The sequence below is a fragment of the Muntiacus reevesi genome, chromosome 14, assembly GCF_963930625.1.
Source record: "Muntiacus reevesi chromosome 14, mMunRee1.1, whole genome shotgun sequence".
In the NCBI taxonomy this organism is placed as follows: domain Eukaryota; kingdom Metazoa; phylum Chordata; class Mammalia; order Artiodactyla; family Cervidae; genus Muntiacus; species Muntiacus reevesi.
This window is the reverse complement of record NC_089262.1, coordinates 49351275-49371758: the sequence shown is the minus strand read 5'-3', so window position 1 is coordinate 49371758 and position 20484 is coordinate 49351275. Positions and strand designations below refer to the sequence as shown.

The following is a 20484-nucleotide window of genomic DNA, read 5'->3' as shown; positions in this document are numbered from 1 at the left end:
TCATATATTAGTTTTTTATTGCTGTGTAACAAATTACCACAAATTTAGTGGCTTAAAGCACATTATCTTATAGTCTCTTATAGTCTCTTATATTATCTTATAGTCTCTATCTTATGGACTATCTTATAGTCACATTATCTTATAGTCACTTATAGGAGTCCAGGCATTGCTTCGCTGGATTCTTTGCAAGGTTGAAATCAAAGGGTTGGCTAGGGTTTAGTTCTCATTTGAAGGCCTGACTTGAGCTGAATCCACTTCCCAGTTCACTTATGTTTTGGGATAATTAATTTCCTTGCAGCTATAAGATGGAGACTCCTAGCTTCTTGGTGGCTGTTGGTTAGAGGTCATTCCTAGAGGCTGTGCTAAGTTCATTTCTAGGTTGCCCTCTCTGTAGACCCTTTACAGCACAGCAGCTTATTTCTTTAAAACAAAAAAAAAAGTAGGAATAGAGCAAGTTTGCTAGCATGACTTGGTTTTATATAACATAATGTAAGGGAGCACAAGAGAGACAGTCCATCACCTTTGTCATATTTTGTTTGGTAGAAGCAAGTTACAGTTTCCTGCACATACTCAAAATGAGGAAAATATACAAAACTGTCAGTATCATAGGGGCTAATTTAATGCCACATTCCAGAAAATAAAACCTATTCTAGTCTTAGGTATTTTTGGAAGATTTCCAGATAATCAGATAATCAGCTTTCAATAATCAATTATTTAAATAGCATTTAATTGTTTCATAAACAGGTGCTTCTTTATAAACTAATACATACACGCATTTTATGTTTTTTAAATTAATTCATTTTAATTGGAGACTAATTACTTTACAATATTGTGGTAGTTTTTGTCATACATTGACATGAATCAGCCACGGGTGCACATGTGTCCCACCATCCTGAATCCCCCTCCTCCCTCCCCGCCTACTCCATCCCTCTGGGTTATCCCAGAGCACCAGCTTTGAGTGCCCTGCTTCATGCATCGAATTTGCACTGGTCATCTGTTTTACGTGTGGTAATATACATGTTTCAATGCTATTCTCTCATATCATCCCACCTTTGTCTTCTCCCACATAGTCCAAAAGTCTGTTCTTTACATCTGTGTCTCTTTTGCTGTCTTGCATATAGGGTCATCATTACTATCTTTCTAAATTTTATATATATATATAAAATGCATATATATATGCATTAATATACTGTATTGGTGTTTCTCTTTCTGGCTTACTTCACTCTGTATAATAGTTTTATTCACCTCATTAGAACTGACTCAAATTCATTCTTTTTTATAGCTGAGTAATATTCCATTGTGTGTATGTATCACAACTTCCTTGTCTATTCATTTGACAATGGACATCTAGGTTGTTTCCATGTCCTGGTTATTGTAAACAGTGCTGCGATGAACATTGGGTACATGTGTCTCTTTCAATTCCGGTTTCCTCAGTGTGTTCCCAGCAGTGGGATTGCTGGGTCATATGGCAGTTCTATTTCCCGTTTTTTAAGAAATCTCCACACTGTTCTCCATAGTGGCTGTACTAGTTTGCATTCCCACCAACAGTGTAAGAGGGTTCCCTTTTCTCCACACCCTCTCCAGCATTTACTGTTTGTAGACTTTTTGATGTCAGCCATTCTGACCAGCGCACACACATGTTTTAAAGTAGAGGCAAAGTATACCAAGAACTGATGACTGCATGGCTTTTTTCCTAATACTATTTATCTTCCAGAACATGTTGAAAACATATTTCCTTTAAATGATGGTTATATTTTTATCAATATCGTAGATAACGTTGTTTTTTCCCTAGATTTATCCTACTGTTTTTCTGCTTTTTGTAGGACTGATGTATATTTATTACAAAATCATAGGTTATTAGATTATCATTTTAGAAAGTGATTAAATTTAAAAGACTAATTATACATTTTTATTTTTACATAAGCATATTTTAATTACATTCACTGTTTATAGAAGTTTGAAACAGGAGATGTGATTATGTAATATTTATTCTAAACAATTTTTTAAACTTTTTACTTTGTATTGGAGAATAGCTGATTAGCAATGTTCTGATAGTTTCAAGTGGACAGCAAAGGAACTCAGCCATACATATACATGTATCCAAAATGTTAGATCTTTATTTTTACATAACAAAATCTATAGTATGTTGGCAAGTATATTAAGTTACAATTAAATGTCTATGAATGATCATTTAGGTGAAATAAGTTTCATTAGAATAGCAAGCTCCAGTCTTCCAAATTAATTCTAAATTTAGTCAGCAATACTTATTAAGCATTAATTATATTCAAAAATCTTGAAACACAAGGGTGATCAAATCACATCTCACTCAATGCTCTTAATTTTTGGGTTGAGGATGGAAAGGTATTAATATAAAGTAATTTATGAATGATGGCATTAAAAGTCAGAGAGTTTAGTTAGTGTATTTTAGATCATCTATTTAGCGAACCTGGAATTGGAACTGGAGTCTGTCTTCTGTATCAAAGTTTAGTGCCTTTTCACTGCCTCTTGTGACTCCTAAATAATGAATAAGGAAAGTGCCTAATGAATTGCTATGAGGAGGTTGAACCTTTTAAATTGTTTCTATGGAAGTAGTTGAAACTTCGTGTTGATCTATCGAAATTCTCTTGCCTGGTCCCCTGAGCTGTGAGTCAGCTGGTAATGGGTGTTATTATTCAGCTTACAAACATGATGCAGAATGAGGTTAGTTGACACACATCAAAATCAAGCTGTGCCTGGTCTCATGAGCACCGTGCTCCATCTACTTGTGCTAGCCAGTCATAGGTGTCAATAGAGAATTCAGTCTATATGCTGCATTTTCCCCTTCTCCCTTGACCTTCACTCATTCTGTTTAATAGTATATAATTAAAGACATCTTTGAGAAGTAATCTATTAAGTCTCATAAGCTTGCAAAAAATACTATATTCCCAATCTGTTTGCACTGATTCTTAAAAACATGTACTACGAGTTGGAAATAACCAGAACCATCTTTTAAAAAAAATGTTGTTGTTCAGTCACTCAGTCATGTCCGACTCTTTGTGACCCTATGTATTGCAGCATACCAGGCTTCCCTGTCCTTAACCATCTCCCAGAGCTTGCTCAAACTCATGTCCATCGAGTCAGTGATGCCATCTGACCATCTCATCCTCTGCGTCCCCTTCCCCTCTTACCTTCAATCTTTCCCAGCATCAGAGTCTTTTCTAATCAGTCGGCTCTTCACATCAGGTAGTCAAAGTACTGGAGCTTCAGCTTCAGCATCAGTCCTTTCAAAGAGTACCCAAGGTTAATTTCCTTTAGGATGGACTGGTTTGATCTCCTTGCAGTTCAAGGGACTCTCAAGAGTCTTCTCCAACACCACAGTTCAAAAGCCTCTATTCTTGGGCACTCAGCCTTCTTTATGGTCCAGCTCTCATATCCATACATGACTACTGGAAAAACCATAGCTTTGACCAGACAGACCTTTGTCAGCAAAGTTATATCTCTGCTTTTTAATACATTATCTAGATTTGCCATAGCTTTTCTTCCAAGGAGCAAGCATATTTTAATTTCATGGCTGCAGTCACCATCTGCAGTGATTTTGGAGTCCAAGAAAATAGTCTATCACTGTTTCCATTGTTTCTGCATCTATTTGCCATAAAGTGATCTTCATTTTTTTGAATGTTGAGTTTTAAGCCAGTTTTTTCACTCTCCTTTTTCTCCTCTTTCAAAAATATAGTGAACATAATATCAGTGCTAACAATCATAGTGAAACAACTATTTGATTAATGATCCTTTAAGCAGGTTTTGAAGCTGAATTATATGTACATTCAATGGGCTTGTCAGATTCAAGTTATTAAATGCATTGATTTCATGCTGAGGAAACTGTTAATTTCCCATAGTTTATCTTTTGACAAGTGCAGTTGGCACATATTATTTTGACGAGAATTGCTATATTTCTTATTGTTCACTATACCTGTGCATCTTTCCTGTTTTGATTTTTGGTATAAACTTAGTTACATAAGGTAAATTTTTCTATGTTAAGAAAGCTTCAGGTAAAAATATAATTAAAGTCCTAACAGCTCATTTTTTTTACTTTGGTTATGTATATGCATACTTTTGTTTTCTTGTTGTAGATGTTGCCAAATATTATTTTTCAGTTAATATGTGAGCTTATTGCCCAGGTTATTTTCCTTTTAGCTCAAGTCTTGGTGTATTAGGCAGGGTTTCTAAGAGAGGACCCACTATTGTCCTCTTTTCCAAATGCAGAAGTGCAGAGAAGGTCTTTCATAGATTATACTTTATGGTTGATGGCTCAAATTTAGGGAAGGTGTGTGTGAGATGATGAGCAGGGGTAGAGAATAAAATAAGTCTGGTTACCAAGAATTCTGGAGAGTAGAAGGTCAAAGAAAGTAGAAAAGGTATGGAGATAAATTATTACATAGGAATATTTCAAATAAATACTATCTGTTTCAGATTTAGATCAATGTGATCTCAAGGGATTATACAAGCAAATAACCCACTTTGTATTTCTGGAGTGATAATATTCTTGATATTCATGTCACCAGAATGAGATAAGCATTTTTAAGAAGTGAAAATTACTTCCAGAGAAATATATAACTTACTCACACCTTCTACTAAGAATAAATTACACAAATGTGAGGGGAGAATTGATGCGTTCCTAACATAATGCAATGCTATAGTTCCTAGAGAGGTGAAACATATGAGAGGATGTTTAGTCTTATATAATTCAGAAAACAACAAGAACAATGCTAATTTTTTGCATTAAAAATTAGAAAATAATATAAAATCATAGTCTTCATGCCCCAAACAAACTGTCCTAATACTAAGGCAAACAATACCACTTTCCAAGGTCTACTGAAGTCTGCAGCTGCTAAAAAAACAAACAAAAAAAAAAACCCCCACAAACTTATTCCCGGTGTTTTCTAAGATACAGGCTTAACAAGTTAATGAGTCCTCTTAAGCAACTGCCTAATGTCAGTTACTGACAATAAATTTCAAAATAACCCTGTGTGTAATTGAACCAGCCCTTCTTTTGGTTTCTAAGATGATGTCAATTTCATGTTGCTCTTTTTATGCATTGCCCTTCCCTCAGGTTCCTCATAATTTATCAAACTTAGTTTAGAACCTTCTAATTCACTAAACAAATTCAGTCTTCAGACTTTCCCTTCATTCTCTGTAGTCCTACTTTAGCTGGTTATCCACTAATAATAACTCATAAACCTATTTCTCTAGCCCCAAGCGCAAATGGGAGTCAACCTGTCAATCCTAATACAGAATTTCTATAGAGAAATGTTTATATTATACACTTAGACAAACACAAATACACTATATTTTCTATATTCTTCTTGAAGGACTAATAGATGTCTTAAGCCTAATCTGCCCTAAACCATACTCTGAATTTACAGTCTCCAAACCTGGGGCTTCCTCAGTTCCCTAACCTCACTGAACTGCAGCTTCCTAACTCCAGTTGCTAGGATCAAATGGCTTTGATTTCTTTTTGATACATGGCGTCCATTCTGCAAGTAAAATATAACTAAACCTAAACTATTCTGTCCCTCTTCCCAATGACTTCTTCAACCCTAGTCACTTAATTCTCAGATCAACTATTGAAATAGCTTCCTGTCTGTATCACTACCCCTATACTTTGCCACTCCATAATCTGTATTTAACATGCAGCCAGGGTGTGCACCTCTTAATATGTAAATTGAACTGTGACATTTCCTTCTCTAAACCTGCCAAGGGCTTCCATCTCATTCTGAGTTAAACACAAAACCTGTCCCCACAAACACACACATGCACAGCACCGCAGCTCACTTTATCTCCTCTGAACCCTCACTTGTTCAGCCCACTCACTCCTGCCCTGCTTCAGGGACTTTGCACTGACAATCCCCTCTACTTCTAATGCTTTTCCCTGGTTCTCCTTGAGTCTCTGCTCAAATACCACCTTATCACAGAGGACTTTTCTGATATATAAAACTGTACAGTTTTCTCTCCCCCATCCTTTTTTTTCATTTATTTTCATTAGTTGGAGGCTAATTACTTTACAATATTATAGTGGTTTTTGCCATACATTGACATGAATCAGCCATGGAGTTACATGTGTTCCTCATCCCGATCCCCCCTCCCGCCTCCCTCCCCATCCCATCCCTTTGGGTCTCCCCCATTCTTTATTCCCTTTGCCTTTATTTTTCTCCATAGAACTCATTATCACCTGATAAAATATGCTTATTGTCTCTTGTCTATTTTAAGAATGAAAGGAATTTAGTTATTTTTATGCCATACTCCAGTATCCAGAATATGTAGTAATTATTCATATTGCCTAAATGTCATTTAAATAAATAAATCATTTTTACAACTGATTTGTGCAAGTGATATCATGTCAGTTTTAATTCATAATTTCTGTAGGGAAATGTATATATTATACCCAAGGATAAATTATATTTAAGAAATATATAATTTATTCTATTAGAGATATATAGAGAAATGGAATAGAAATAGCAAAACAGTATATACATATCATTTGATGGCATGTTATCTTTTGCTTTTTAATGTTGAATATAGCAAAGGATAAATGATGTCTCTCAAAATCAACTTCATGCCAAAAAATTCTGACATTACTCTTAGCAATTTTTAAGGCTATTATTATTCTTGATCCTAGTACTGGCATTTCATGTTTGTTCTACCAAATATACAGAAGCTTAAAAAAGAATACAGAAGTTATTTTTAGCAAATTTGCACAAATAGGAGTCAAATATCAATTGTAACTCCAAATTTCTATAGATAAATATATATCATATTCTAGGTAAACAAGCATGAAAGTGAAGTGAAAGTGTTAGTCACTTAGTCATGTCCAACTCTTTTCCACCCCATGGTCTGTCCATGGAATTCTCTAGGCAAGAGTACTGGAGCAGGTTGCCATTCCCATTCCCAGGAGAATCTTCCTGACCTAGGATCCAACCCAGGAATCCTGCATTGCGGGCTACAGTCTGTGGGGTCACAAGAGTCAGACACAACTTAGTGACTAAAGCAACAAGCAGACGGTAACTTGGTGTCCGTTCATTCAAACTGGCGAAGTCATTCTTTAAGGCTGCTGTAATAGCCTTTTTGTTTCCTCTATAATGATTATCTCTTGATATTTATATTTTCCTCTATGTCATTTGGATCTCAGCCTAAAAGTCACTTACTCAGAGGGGTCTTCCCTAGCAACCTCACCTGCTAGCACCACCCTTATTTCACTTCTTGGCATAGCTTGCCTCACTATTTTCTTTCTGAAGTGTTTGTTTTTATGTGTATAATGTGTTTATTGTTCACCTCAGTACATTAAATACAGATGCTAGACAGCTTGATTGTGTTATTCACTGCTATATCCCCAGTGACTAGAATGTTTCCTGGCAATTAGCTGATGCTCAATAATCATTTATTTACTAAATGAATGATGTGATCTGTTACTTCTTATATTTGTATAAATGATTAAAAACCATTAGAGATTCAAGAGTGTAGAACTCACAAATATGGACTCCCTTCCACCCTCATTATGGATTGTTAACAAAACACCAGATTAACTGACCTGATCCTCATAGATCATCAGGGTAATGTACCTAGGTGTTTTGATGTTGTTAGACTATTCTGTGATAGAAATACTGATCAAAATACGTTTATTAGTTTGATGATGATACACATCTCCCATTACCAGCTTTCCGGCATCTAAAAGAGGAAAGGACTGAGTTGTTTTCCCTTCTACTCAGGTATTTTAGATGAGTTACATTAAAATAAAGAAATATCAGCTTTAATCTTTTTTCTGACCAACAAAACAGGTTAATGTATATTGATTCAACAAATGATTTTTGAATACTTACCATGTACCAGTTTCTATCATTAAATTTTAGGGGAAACAAGACATAAATAGCTGCATGGCAAATGCAGTTCTCAACCCATTTTGTGTTGTTAAATCCTTATTGCAATTCTTTCATGTAGAAATTATTATTTCTTTTTTTTAACATCTTAGGGAAATTAACTTCAGAGAGATTCACATACCCAGATTCATACTGATAGGGGCAGAATTGAGTTTTGAAATAAGTTTTTATTACTCCAAAGCCTCCCCTTGTACTTTGTCAATTGAAAGAAGGGAAATTCTATGAAAATTTAAATAGTAATAATAACAAAACTATTGTGAGCCTCATAAAACATTAAAATAATTATAACTCATACAAAAAGTATTCAAGCAGAGAATTTAGCTATATGTTTTGGTCACAAAAATGAGGGACATAGACATTGCCATCATGCATTACTTTAAATGTCTTAAATGGACCACAGTCTAAATTAGTGAAGTCGCTCAGTCGTATCCGACTCATTGCAACCCCGTGGACTGTAGCCCACCAGGCTCCTTCGTCCATGGGATTCTCCAGGCAAGAATACTGGAGTGGGTTGCCATTTCCATTAGACCACATCAAAAGACCATTTAGATTCAAAGCTTATAAATTATTGTCCAAATATTCTCATTAAGATAGCTCAAATTGATTTAAAGTTTTGGATATGGTGGGCATTAGATTCTGGTAGACAGATAAGCCAGTCTTTAAATCAACCAATGCTCCTTTGCTAATCCTTCATCTAGTTTATTGCCTAACATGGACCCTCACCCTCCATCATGAACTCTACTGCACTGTGAATTCTGACTTTGTGTTTTAGACATGGAATCCTTTGGAGGCAAGGAAATATTTGTGATTATAAGTATCATGAGTAAATAATACCAGTAGGGAACCTGGGGCCTGTGGTATATCAGAGCCATACAACTAAACTATCAGTATCAATTTGGAGTGTTGAGAGCAATAACTGAGAAATGATGTGTTTTGTGATTTTGTGACTAGGCAGAATGATGCTTATAACTTCAAGCTCTACCTCACAGTTGAATCAGCCAGCAAGATCTTCATATGATATTTGGACTAGAATTTTAATGTTTATGTTGCTAGCATTTTGTCTGATTTGGGATTAATTCAGTTGTCATGAATAGCTCTTTGGCAAATGAAAATGAGATAACTGTAAGCTAATAAAATTAGGGAATTTCAATGTGAGATATGTGCAATACCAAAAGATTCATCTCTATCAACCAAAATAAGTGGGAAAAAAATGGAGATAGTCAATTCTTAATTTATTTAGTAATTTCAAATATATTTATTCATTGTGAGTATGCTTGCAGAACAATTTAGATACAAAATGTTCTTATCCTCAGCAATTTCATGATCGAGGTGTGAAAATGAGACATGCATACTCACATTAAAAATTAAACAACTATTCGAGAAGCATTTCAGGCTGTGATTAAGGGCCATGTGAATAGTATGAACAATAAATGAAAGGAAAGATGAAGGATGGCACAAGGGAAGAATAGAAAAACTTGGAATTGCCTTGCTTTTGGATTGAATTGCAATTGGGTTGAAGTTGAATAAGTAGAAAGTGTACCAAGCTGAAGATGGGAGAAACTCGAAATAGAATTGAATGCCTGAAACTAGACATTAGCATGTCATCTTTGGAGACAGTGAAGGGCTGCCAAAGTAGTTTCTGACTATCTTGTCTGGGTCCTTGATGGCCAAGTTAAGCCATTTAGACTTCCTCCTGAGAAGAATGGTAAATCTGGAAGAATCTCTATGGAGGAGTAGAAAAACAATGACAGCACATTTGAATGGTGAATCTGATAAAAATGTGCATACTTTCCTGAAACTAGGGAGAAATTAGAAAGGAAGAAAGCAGTGGTTTGAACAGTGGTTTTTAAACTTGAAAGTGCTTAAGAATCCCCCTAGGTAGCTTGTTAAAACTGCAGATTCCTAGCCTTACTCCAGAGGTTCTGATTAAGTCAGGAAAGGGCTTTTAATCTCTGTCTTAACAAGTATCAATGTGCTTCTGATTTAAGTGGTCTTCAGACTGCATTTTGAATAATACTAAATTAAAATGCAGTCACAATAATCCATGAGTGAAGGTTTATACTATAAACCTTTGGGAGTAGCATTGAAAAGGAAATAATGACTGTAAAAGATACAGTGATAAGACTTAGAAATGTTTTCATATAAAAAAATCAAAGAGAAGACATAGTCTAAGATGATATTAATGTATTTAAGTCAATATATTTGATCAATTTGTAGATTTTCTACTCAATTAATTCACCTGAAAGACTCATGCATATAGAGATGATGCCTAAATGTGAACTAAGGAGAAAAGTGAAAGTGAAAATCATTCAGTCGTGTCTGACTCTTTGTCACACCATGGACTACACAGTCCATGGAATTCTCCAGGCCAGAATACTGGAGTGGGTAGCCTTTCCCTTCTCCAGGGAATTTTCCCAACCTAGGGATTGAACCAAGGTCTCCCCCATTGCAGGCAGATTCTTTATCAGCTGAGCCACCAGGGAAGGAGAAAATACAACATGAAATAATGAATATGGCAATACATGTAGATAAAAAAGATATTCAGAAAAAATAATTCATTTCGTATTCAAATCAAATAATCATTCTAATGATTATTTTTCCCATCATGGATTTCACTAACTCGAGTCAAGTTTCCTGAATTCCTTTCATCACTAGTTTTTGAAAATGGATGTAGAATTCTCAATTATCCATATCTTCCCCATTGAGCTAAGAGGAAGACAATAGGGACCATGTTGGATCATCTCTATAGTTATGATTATCTTACATCCTGTGTTTGGCAAAATAATTATTTTAATATTAATTTTAATAATAATTATTTCCTGATCTCACAGATACAGAGTACCTATTGGTGATTACAAGAGGTGGTTGGTAGCAGACTGGGAAAAATGGGTAAAGGTACAAACTTCTAGTCTTTAACTAATAAGTCCTAGGAGTGTAGTGTACAATATGGTGTCTATAGGTAATAATACTGTATTGTATATTTGAAAGTTGCTGGGAGAGTAGATCTTAAAAGTTCTCACCATAAGGAAGAAAGATTACCTGTGTGGTGATGGACGTTAACTAGATTTATTTTAGTGACTATTTCATAAGGTATTCAGTGTTGTACCACTGAAACTAACATAACGTTTTATGTCAATTATATCTCAAATTTTGAAAGTAATAATAACTTCCATTTCCTAGAGAATTATCTGACTATGAAACCCAGTTTTTGGTTTGCACAATATAATTACTGGAATTATGGTCCATAGTAGGGCCATATTTTACAAAAAATACACAATTTTGGACCTTATTCTCAGTTGTTTCTGGAACAAAGTCACAAGAACATCTTGAGGAGATTAATATAGTTAGATTCTAGCTTATGTCATTAAGTCATCAGGAAGGGTATTGATGAACATTATAAGGAAAGTTGAATTTTAAGTAGAAATTATAATAATTATCAGAAGTTTTTCAGTCTCAGGTTGATGCAAATTTTGAGGTCACAGTGCTTCCACTGAAACAGTAATCAATACTCAAAACAAGCTTTCCTAAAGAAATTCCACCTTTTAAAAGATTTTTTAGTTTATATTATACCTTCCTTTATACATGTGAACAAATTATTTGGCCTTTCAGTTAATAACATCTGAGTATTTTTATAGATTACCTTTGGAATTATTGTGAGCTCTAATAATGGTATTATGAACTGGAAATGTTCCTTTTACATGGACATTGCCTAAAATTATTGAAATTTCAAAGTTCTTGGTTCCACCAACAGAAGGAAAATAAATGAATCCAAGTGCCTTGAAGAAGAAAAGTATATAAATCAGTTTCAGTTCAGTTCAGTTCAGTAGCTCTGTCATGTCTGACTCTCTGAGACCCCATGAAACGCAGCACACCAGGCTTCCCTGTCCATCACCAACTCCCAGAGTTTGCTCAAACTCATGTCCATCAGGTCGGTGATGCCATCCAACCATCTCATCCTCTGTCTTCCCCTTCTCCTCCAGCCTTCTATCTTTCCCAGCATCAGGGTCTTTTCCAATGAGTCAGCTCTTCACATCAGGTGGCCAAAGTATTGGAGTTTCAGCTTCAGCATCAGTCCTTCCAATGAACACCCAGGACTGATCTCCTTTAGGATGGACTGGTTGGATCTCCTTGCAGTCCAAGGGACTCTCAAGAGTCTTCTCCAATACCACAGTTCAAAAGCACCAGTTTCAGTTGAGGGTAAATAATCATATTCCTTCACACTTTAAAAGAATATTTGAAAGAGGGATGACTTTCACCTCTTGAAAAGGATGGTAAAAAGAGGACTTGGGAGAGGTTTCAGCTGAGGGGAAAAGGGAGTAGCAAGAAAAGGCTGCAGGCAAAAGGTGAACAGTTAATTGTGCTGGGCAGCTAGGGATTGTAAAGAAGAGCTCTTCCTTTGGAGTGAACTACCTGAATTAAAACCACCTCATGCCCTGATTCCTCTCTGGTACTGATTGAAGGCTGTTGAATATGTCTTCTAGGACCTTGACATTCACTTTTGCCCAAACATGACAGGGATTATGTCCTGTGGAACATTGGTGGTGTTTTAGTCATGGAACTTGTCATCTAATATTTTCTTATTTATTGCCGTGCTCACTTGCTCAGTTGTGTCTGACTCTTTGCGACCTCATAGTCTACAGCCTACCAGGCTCCTCTGTTCATGGAATTTTCCAGGCAAGAATACTAGAGCAGGTTGCTGTTTCCTACTACAGGGGATCTTCCTGACTCTGGGCTCGAACCCGTATCTTCTGCATCTCCTGCATTAGTAGGTGGATTCCTTACCACTGAGCCACCACAGAGGTTAGCAGACTGTTTCTATAAAGACCCATAGAGTAAATATTTTTTACTTCATGGGCTATATAGTCTCTGTCATGACTACTGAACTCTGCCATTGTAGTGTGAAAGCAGCCATAGTTAAGCAGTAAATGATTATCAGTAAATGAATGGATGTGGCTGTGTGCCAATAATGCTTAATTTACAAAAACAGGTGGTAAGCTGGATTTGTCCCATGCCTATAGTTTGTCAGACGCCTTCTGTTGCAATATATGGTATTTCTATTATGGATCAATAGATTGGCTTAGAAAGCTAACTACTTTCCTAGCATAGTTTCCTGAAAAAGTTTCAGATTAAAAATAGATAGGAACCTGACCCAGTACTAGATTTGGTAAATTCCTTAAAGAAATGTAAAAGTCTTTGGAAGTACATAAATAGTGTCTAGAAATTGGGTTGCAGTATTTTCTGGTTGTGTAAATTTTATAGCTCTTTTTCATCTGTGAAGTAGAACTAAAAACACCTACCTGATAAAAAGGCCACAGCCATCAATTGCCATTACATAGGTAAATGCCCATTACAGCTGCTCTGATGTACAGTAGACCTTCAGTAAACATTAGTTTTCTTCTTTCTTCTCCATATGCCAGAACACACATATGGAGTCAAAATAAAAGTAAAACAGAAACAAAGCAGAGTAGAGGCAAAATTAGCTTTATTTTTAAGGTACAATAGCTCTTTATTTCACTAAAATATCCATTGTTGGCTTAAAGACACAGTCTTCTTACTGCTTGGACACAGCTCATAGTTTTCAAGAGCTCTGCATCTAGCTTGATACTGTGGAGGTTGTTGGTTTTCCATCTTCTTAATTTCCTAAATTATATGTAATAAATATATACATATATATGCATGCTGTGTTGTGTATTAGTCAGTCATGTCTGACTCATTGCAGGCAGATTTTATATATATATATATATATATATATATATATATATATATATATATATATACACACACACACATATATTTACATATATGTGTGCTTTTGTATACATATTGGGCTTCCCTGATACTTATGTGCCAAATACTGTGCCAAACTTTTTTTACACTTATTGTCTCATTTGATCCTTACAATACTTTACAGAATTGTCCCCTTATCACCCCCATCTTATAGATGTGAAATTGATAGAGCACGTAATGTAATTTACCTGCAGTCACACATGCAGAAGCAGCTGGTATTGAAACTCAGGGCTTCTGGTTATAGTGTCCATTTTCTTAATGATGATGATTAAATATGTTTAAAATTACTTTTAAAAATAAAAATAATATTTAAATACAATGAAACTATTGACTACTGTTTTGACCATTTTGACCGAATAACTTTGTTATTTATGGGTTATTTGTCCAACACTAAAGAACTAGGTTCAAAATGCAATGTGTGGTTTTATAATTGGTCAGTTCATCCCTACCTTTGAGTCTGCACAGAAGCCACTTGCAAATAAATCTAGATCTCCATTTGGCACACTCCACAAAGCATTCTAAACAATTCAGTGTGTTCACATGATGAGATTTCCATTATTTATGCATGAAGAAAATATGCCATTTCCCATGCACTGACCAGGGGGGAAATTATTCAGTCTTAGTAATATTAGACCATGGGTCTTCCATTTATCTGAAAATGGTTGTGTCATGCTGAGGAGAATAATGGTTCTGATCCTTCTCCTTCCTTCAAATATTATGTCAAAATTACATTGATCAAAATAAATAAAACCTGTATCACTGTGTCGAGGCTATGAGAAGATAGAATAAGCCAGCACAAACATTAAAAAGGAACATGTTAGAGAGTCTGCCTTGAATTGTGAATTCTATTCATTTTTACCTCTTCCAAGGTTCTTATTTTCTTCTACTCAGAAAGTTACATGGAAATTTTATACTTCTATTGAAATAAACAGCACCCTTCCCCATTTTTTAAAAAAAGGCACTGTTTCATTTAAAAAGAAACTTATATTTACAAAGAAAGGGAATAACTGGGCCTCATTCAAGTTAGTTTGTGAATGTACCCCAGGTGCTAATCTGAATTTTCACTTTTGGACAGATTAAAAAACTTGTCTTTCCTCAATGTCAGCCCCCGCTTTGAAGTCTTGTTTACCTCAGTTTTCAAAGACAAATTGTAGTATTTAAAAAAAAATTTGTAATATTGCTGAAAAATAACATATTTGTTATCACTTAAGGAAAAGCCATTTGCTATAATGAGTTAAACTTACTCATCTTTCAACTACTACCACCTATAGCTACAGTAAGGTTTGAATTAGGTGGTCTTGGATAATTTTCTAAAAATATTCAGAGAAATCTCCACCCACCTCACCCACATGAAAGCTCATGAATGTAAATTTAGGGAACCAGTCCTAGAATGGCCTTATTCCTACCAAGAGGGAGAGAATCCCCCCTTTTTCCTATGTTATTACAAGTTTCTAGTTTGGGCATCTGAAAATTGGGTTTCTGGTGAAGCTTCTCCCAATATGATTTCATACTTAATTGCCATCTGATTCAGGGAGATAAAAGAGGAAGAAAGCAACAAAATGTCTGGGTTTTCTCAAGATGAGAAAGGTTTATAGATAAGGAAACTAAGGCTCAACAAAGTTAAAAAACTTGCCCCTGAATCCCACAGCTTTCAGGGGTAAATTAGTTCTATTTGACCCCTGTATCCATCCTCTTAACTAGAACATCTCCTTCCATTTGCGAGGAAATTGGAAATATACAAGCACACAAGACTTGCTAATGAGGGGCAGGTACTGAAACTGCAGAGGCAGCAGGGAACTCTAGTCTAGAAGAAGAGGTCTGTGTGCTCTTTGACAAGTCATTACCCTTCTCTGTGCCTCAGTTTTCTTATCTGTACACTGGGGATAATAATAAATTCTTGAAACACAGAACAATTGCTGCCTCACAGTAAATTATAAATGCTAGCTATTGTTGCGTTAGGCATCCTCACCTCTTTTGTCTTATACTGTTCATTGCTTAGAACAGATAGATGAATATGTGATTCAGAGATGTAGTTTTTTATACATCAGAACAGTTTGGGGAACTTGAGGTTATATTGAGAATAGCAATTTTTTTCTCTCTCACTATCCATATTCTACTTTAAACTACCTTAATTCTCCTCTTTTTTTCTGCTAATCCTTCTGCTTCTTGATCCTTAGACAACTATCCTCAGTTCTTGTTAGTTACTACGAATCCCTACTGTGATGTTGGCTGATAGCTAAATGTTAGATGATAAGGAATGTTATATTTTAATGGCAGGTGTTTGAAAAATTAAAATGCTCCCTGACCCTAGGAGGGAAAATTTCTGCTGATCAAAGGATGTAGGGCTCTGTGACGATCTAGAGGAGTGAGATGGAGTGGAAGTTGGGGGGGAAGTTTCAAGAGGGAGGGAACATATGTATACCTGTGGCTCCTTCATGTTGATATATGGCAGAAACCAGCATAATAGTGTAAAGCAATTATCTTCCAATTAAAAATAAATAAATTTAATGCTAAAAAAAGAGAGTATGTAGCGGGTGAATATCTAGGGATACAGGATGGGATAATCACATCCAAAGAATGGAACATATTAACCCTGCATTGAAAGCTGCCATCTTTGCTTGCACAATTTTTTGTTGTTGTTGTTTTATTTCAGCATTAATTTAAAAGCTAAACTTTGAAATGAAAGGAAGATGAATTCTAATTTAAAGAAGTTTGCTTATTATTTTTAACTCAGAATTCTGTTTGGATTTCCCATATTTTTTTCTGCTGCCACAGGTCTGAAAGTCAGTCCAGTGATGGAATTTGGGGAGTTTATAAATACAGAGTGTTTACACATGGCCTGTAGCTGTCTCTTCTAAATAATTTGATATTTGTCTCCATGCTGCCCACTAAGCTCCTGCCCACTTCATTTTATCTCTTCTCTTGGTGATGAAGTAGGTTCCCTGCCCTGTGGATGTCTGTGGGTTTTTATTATTCAACATTCAATACGTACAAAGGAATCTTTGTAATATGCAGCTTATAGAGCATATCATTTTGGAACTATAATATTGTCAACATATTGCATCTTCTTTCTCCCACTAACCATCTCTTTCTTCCCAGCTCACCAGGTAATAACCATCCTACATTTTGTGAATTTCATAATCTTTCTATTTTTAAACACTTCCTAAAATATCACATATGTATGTATTCTTTAAAATCTTGCTGCTTAAGTATGGTCCACAGATCTGTAGCAGTGGTGCCATCTGGGACCTAATTAGAAATACAGAATCTCAGATCTATTGAATCAGAATCTACATTTAATAAATAATAGATTCATATGCATATTAGTTTGAAGAGCATTGTGCCAAATGTATTATTTTGTTTTACGTGGGGTTTTTTGTTTATTTTCTCATTTTTTCCTTGTGTTTGAACTTCAGAAGAAGGGTATGGTGCTTGTAGCCCACTGCCGCTTGCTTTGCTAACTTAACAAAGTGTTTATTTCTGAGATTCATCCAAGTTGCCTTGAATAATCATTTATGACTGCATGATATACCATTTGTTGAACATCCCAGAATTTATTTTTTGTTTTATTGCCAAGAATTGAGGTTGTGTCTGGTTTTTTGTTACAAAGCATAATCCTGCTACAAACACTAAGGTCCATGTCTCCTGGTGTGGGTGTGTGTGTGTGTGTGTGTGTGTGTGTGTGTGTGTGTGTGTGTGTGAAAGAGATTCTCTGCACTAAGTACCCAGGAGTGGAATTGTGAATATTGGTCTATGTTAATAGTCACTTTTACAAGATAATGGTAGATTATTTTCCCACCAGCAATGTGTAAGAATTCCCATCTTTACCAACACATGATTTCATCAGGTTTCTTACTTCTTTGCCAGCCTAGTGGATAGTACATGCCTTCTCACTGTGATCAGAACCTGCATTTCACTTGATTACAAAAGGGACTGATCAATTTTTCTTAAGTTTAATGACCATTCAGCTTTCCCCTTCTGTGAAATGCCTTGTCATATATTTTGACTGTTTTTCCATTATTTCTTTCTTAATTTATAGGAGTACTTATTTTAAAATAATGCTTTGAGAATTACATGTATTTCAATATTTTCTGCCAGTTTATGACTTGTCCTCTCACTTTCTTAATGGAAGTTCTACATGCTAATGTAGTTTGGTTTATTAATCTTTTCTTTCATGGTTAGTATTTCTTGTAACTTTTAAAAAGAAGATCCTCTCTGAAATGAAAACTGGAGTATATATGTCTTTTAGAATTGTGATTTTCGCAGGGTATATGCCCAGTAGTAGGATTGTTGGATCATATGGTAGTTTTATTCCTAGTTTTTGTTTGTTTTTTTTTTAAGAAATCTCCATACTGTTTTCCATAGGCTGTATCAATTTACATCCCTATCAACAGTGCAAGGCAATTCTCTTTACTCCACATCCTTTCCAGGATTTAGTGTTTGTAGATTTTTTGATGATGGCCATTATGACTGGTATAAAGTAATAAATACCTCTATAGCTTTCCTTTGCATTTCTCTAATAATAAGCAATGTTGAGACTTTTTTTCATGTGCTTATTAGCTATCTCTATGTCTTCTTTGGAGATACATCTGTTTATGTCTTCTGACCATTTTTTGATTAGGTTGTTTATTTTTCTGAAATTGAACTGCCTGAAACTGAAAGTTGCTCAGTTGTGTCCGTCTCTTTGCCACTCCATGGACTATACAGTCCATGGAATTCTCCAGGCCAGAATACTGGAGTGGGTAGCCTTTCCCTTCTCCAGGGGATCTTCCTGAACCAGGGATCAAAACCCAGGTCTCCCACATTGCAGGTGGATTCTTTACCCGCTGAGCCACAAGGGAAACCCAAGAATACTGGAGTGAGTAACCTATCCCTTCTCCAGGGATCTTCCTGACCCAGGAATCAAACTGGGGTCTCCTATATTGCAGGCGAATTCTTTACCAACTGAGCTATCAGGGAAGCCCCTTGAACTTCCTGAGCTGCTTTTATATTTTGGAGATTAATCCTTTGTCACTTGGTTCATTTGCAATAGCCAGGACATGGAAGCAACCTAGATGTCCATCAACAGATGAATTGATAAAGAAGTTATAATACATATATAAAATGGAATATGACTCAGCCACAAAAAAGAACGAATTTCAGTCAGTTCTAGTGAGGATGAAAAAAGAGGCTATTCAACAGAGTGAAGTAAGTCAGAAAGAAAAAAAAATGTATTGTATATTAACATATATATTACATATGTACTCTAGAAAAATAGTACTGATAAACCTGTTTATTAACTTCAGTTCAGTTCAATAGCTCAGTCGTATCCAACTCTTTGTGACCTCATGGATTGCAGCATGCCAGGCCTCCCTATCTATCACCAACTCCTGGAGCCACTCAAATTCATGTCCATCATGTCAGTGATGCCATCCAGCCATCTCATACTCTGTTGTCCACTTCTCCTCCCGCCTTCAGTCTTTCCCAGCATCAGGGTCTTTTCAAATGTGTCGGTTCTTCCCATCAGATGGCCAAGTACTGGAGCTTCAGCTTCAGCATCTGTCCTTCCAATGAATATTTGGGACTGATTTCCTTTAAGATTGACTGGTTTCATCTCCTTGCAGTCCAAAGGACTCTCAAGAGTCTTCTCCAACCCCACAGTTCAAAAGTATCATTTTTTCAGCACTCAGCTTTCTTTATAGTCCAGCTTTCATATCCATACATGACTACTGGAAAAACCACAGCTTTGACTAGCTGGAACTTTGTTGCCAAAGTAATGTCTCTGTTTTTTAATATGCTGTGTAAGTTGGTCATAGCTCTTCTTCCAAAGAGCAAGCATCTTATAACTTCATGACTGCAGTCACCATCTGCAGTGATTTTGGAGCCCAAAAAAAATAGCCTCTCACTGATTCCATTGTTTCCCCATCTATTTGCCATGAAGTGCTGGGACCAGATGCCATGATCTTGGTTTTCTGAATGTTGAGCTTTAAGCCAACTTTTTCACTCTCCTCTTTCACTTTCATCAAGAGGCTCTTTAGTTCTTCTTTGCTTTCTGCCATAAGGGTGGTGTCTTCTGCATATCTGAGGTTATTGATATTTCTCCCAGCAGTCTTGATTCCAGCTTGTGCTTCATCCAGCCTAGCATTTTGCTTGATGTACTCTGCATATAAGCTAAATAAACAGGGTGACAATATACAACCTTGTTGTGCTCCTTTCCCGATTTGGATCCAGTCTGTTGTTCCAGACTGTTGTTCCAAACATTTCTAATTGTTGCTTCTTGACCTGCATACAGATTTCACTAAAGGAAAGTAAGGTGGTCTGGTATTCCCATCTCTTGAAGAATTTTCCACAGTTTGTTGTGATCCACACAGTCAAAGGCTTTGTCATAGTCAATAAAGCAGAAACAGATGTTTTTCTGGAACTCTCTCGCTTCTCCGATGATCCAACAAATTTTGACAATTTGATCTCTGGTTCCTCTGCCTTTTCTAAATCCAGCTTGAACATCTGGAAGTTAACATTTCAAGTACTATTGAAGCCTGGCTTGGAGAATTTTGAGCATTACTTTTCTAGCACATGAGAAGAGTGCAATTGTGTGGTAGTTTGAACATACTTTCGCATTCCCTTTCTTTGGGATTGGAATGAAAACAGACCTTCTCCAGTCCTGTGGCCACTGCTGAATTTTCCAAATTTGCTGACATATTGAGTGCAACACTTCCACAGCATCATCTTTTAGGATTTGAAATAGCTCAACTGGAATTCCATCACCTCCATTAGCTTTGCTCACAGCAATGCTTCCTAAGGCCTACTT

General features: G+C 36.0%; 1 protein-coding gene across 3 annotated transcripts in view; it reads left to right on the top strand.

Moving 5' to 3' along the window:
• The window catches only part of PDE4D (phosphodiesterase 4D), a 1548416-nt gene that overhangs the window by 560143 nt on the left and 967789 nt on the right, over positions 1-20484 (top strand). The gene's annotated exons all lie outside the window — the stretch shown is intronic.